We start from the raw sequence: 3,026 nt of genomic DNA, 5'->3' as shown, positions 1-3,026 counted from the left end.
GCTTGGCAGACTGCAAGTGGACATCGTTGGGATTATAAATGAAATCACATATATTTGTGAAATAAACTAGGAAGTGTTTGGAAGGTTTAGATCTTTTTGCTGATAAGCTTACTCTATTAGTGTGACAATTCATGGTGTATTCAATAGTAAGAAAAGTTGGGGGAATATGCTGTATGATGTAATGAAATTTTTAGATATGGCATACACATCATAAGAATATACCCAGATCCTTGACATAACGTGGCCTAGACAATACACACTACTCGGACTCCCTCCAGTCATTATCTGGCAGAGTAGCGGTAGCAAGATTATACAATAGCTGATCTGGAAGCCTTCCAGAGAGTTACCAATAGGTTCGGTCTGGTGTACTAACTTGCAGCCGGCCTGCGAACACCGTTTTAGAGCTGTACCCTCAAAATGTAAGGAAGTTTGGATCTTGCCATGATGTCAATCATAACCTCAAAAGACATCAGTCATACTGCATGATAGAAGAGATGGGGAAAGTATACTTTTATCTTCAATGAAATACTGAATACTTGCTGAACAGACCCTCTAATTTGAGATTCGAAAAATTACTAATAGAATATATTTCAGATTTAAACACGTATTGCATTATAAAATTAAGTCATGAAATAATAAATACGAATGAACATGTTTGTAAAAGAAAAATAATACAAAATTATTTACTTACCTGTTCTAATTCAGCATCTGATATCTGAGGTGGTGGCATAACTAATTTACTTCTTTTTATTAAAATATTAGGGAAAATTTAATTAAGATATAAGAAATTAAGAAAATTTTAATTAAGATATTAGAGAAACCCACATTTGGATGTCTGTAATGAAACGAGACATTTGCGGCTGCTATACCACACATTTTATATGTGGACAATTAGATGCAGCACCATCGCATCCATATTCACTTGTTTGTAAGGCCACAAATTTACAATGGATCGCTTTGAGAAATATATTATTGTATATTGTAACAAAAATTCTTCCAGGTGTGAGATTGAAAGGGAAAACTTTTGAAAAACAATGTTAAAACTTTTCAGAAATGGTTTTATTATTTAACATGTTAAATACAAAGAAATTGTGTTCAATGAATTGTAATAAACAAGTAATAAATGTAAAAATTGTAGTAAAAAGTAATAATAGTGCATATATTAAAATTTTGGTGCATATTTGACCTGTTTTCTAGTGAATATAATCTAATGTCTACTGATTACATCATGTTTCCCACCAATTGAAGCTAAAAAGTCACATCTACATATAGAATAGAAAGCAAGGGGGTGTGTGTGTGTGTTATGGAGGTTTAATGGCATATAAGCTGCTGGGGGCTATAGTGCACCTGAAAGCAAATGTGTTAGCGTTCCAAATTTAATAATACAAAGAAAATCTTACATATGTCTTCTTAATGAGTGCAGTAGCACACAATCTTTGAGTGGACCAGTGTTCAAGCTCATGACCGCTAATACGATTAACGTTTATATTCATAATTTATTGTAAATTCTACTGACCTAGTGGTCATCCCAGAGTATATTTTATAGGTGTTCCCCCTCCCCTCGCACATCAGAGGAAGTGAGGGGCACGCAACATTTTTTTGTGTCATGTGAGTTATTAGAGGATTAAAATTTTATTTCACAATAAGAAATAAAGGTTTACCACTAATTTTTTTATAGCTGATTTACCACTAGCCAACATGAAAAGGATAACATGTGGACTGGGTTCAACCTGCACAAATTTTTTTTAATAGCTGATTTACCACTAGCCAACATGAAAAGGATAACATGTGGACTGGGTTCACCCTGCACTACTTTTTTTATAGCTGATTTGCCACTAGCCAACATGAAAAGGATAACATGTGGACTGGGTTCAACCTGCACAAATTTTTTTTAATAGCTGATTTACCACTAGCCAACATGAAAAGGATAACATGTGGACTTGGTTCAGCCTGCACTAATTTTTTTAATAGCTGATTTACCACTAGCCAACATGAAAAGGATAACATGTGGACTTGGTTCAGCCTGCACTAATTTTTTTAATAGCTGATTTACCACTAGCCAACATGTGGACTGGGTTCAACCTGCACTAATTTTTTTAATAGCTGATTTACCACTAGCCAACATGAAAAGGATAACATGTGGACTGGGTTCAGCCTGCACTAATTTTTTTAATAGCTGATTTACCACTAGCCAACATGAAAAGGATAACATGTGGACTGGGTTCAGCCTGCACTAATTTTTTTAATAGCTGATTTACCACTAGCCAACATGAAAAGGATAACATGTGGACTGGGTTCAGCCTGCACTTTTTTTTTTAATAGCTGATTTACCACTAGCCAACATGAAAAGGATAACATGTGGACTGGGTTCAGCCTGCACTAATTTTTTTAATAGCTGATTTACCACTAGCCAGCATGAAAAGGATAACATGTGGACTGGGTTCAGCCTGCACTAATTTTTTTAATAGCTGATTTACCACTAGCCAGCATGAAAAGGATAACATGTGGACTGGGTTCACTCTGCACTAATTTTTTTAATAGCTGATTTACCACTAGCCAACATGAAAAGGGCAACATGTGGACTGGGTTCAGCCTGCACTAATTTTTTTAATAGCTGATTTACCACTAGCCAACATGAAAAGGATAACATGTGGACTGGGTTCACCCTGCACTAATTTTTTTAATAGCTGATTTACCACTAGCCAGCATGAAAAGGATAACATGTGGACTGGGTTCAACCCGCACAAATTTTTTTAATAGCTGATTTACCACTAGCCAACATGAAAAGGATAACATGTGGACTGGGTTCAGCCTGCACTAATTTTTTTAATAGCTGATTTACCACTAGCCAACATGAAAAGGAAAACATGTGGACTGGGTTCAGCCTGCACTAATTTTTTTAATAGCTGATTTACCACTAGCCAACATGAAAAGGACAACATGTGGACTGGGTTCAACCTGCACTAATTTTTTTAATAGCTGATTTACCACTAGCCAACATGAAAAGGATAACATGTGGACTGGGT

This window comes from Mastigoproctus giganteus, chromosome 8 (genome assembly GCF_048544385.1).
Source record: "Mastigoproctus giganteus isolate SK-2022 chromosome 8, ASM4854438v1, whole genome shotgun sequence".
In the NCBI taxonomy this organism is placed as follows: domain Eukaryota; kingdom Metazoa; phylum Arthropoda; class Arachnida; order Uropygi; family Thelyphonidae; genus Mastigoproctus; species Mastigoproctus giganteus.
Note: the sequence above shows the minus strand (reverse complement) of the source record.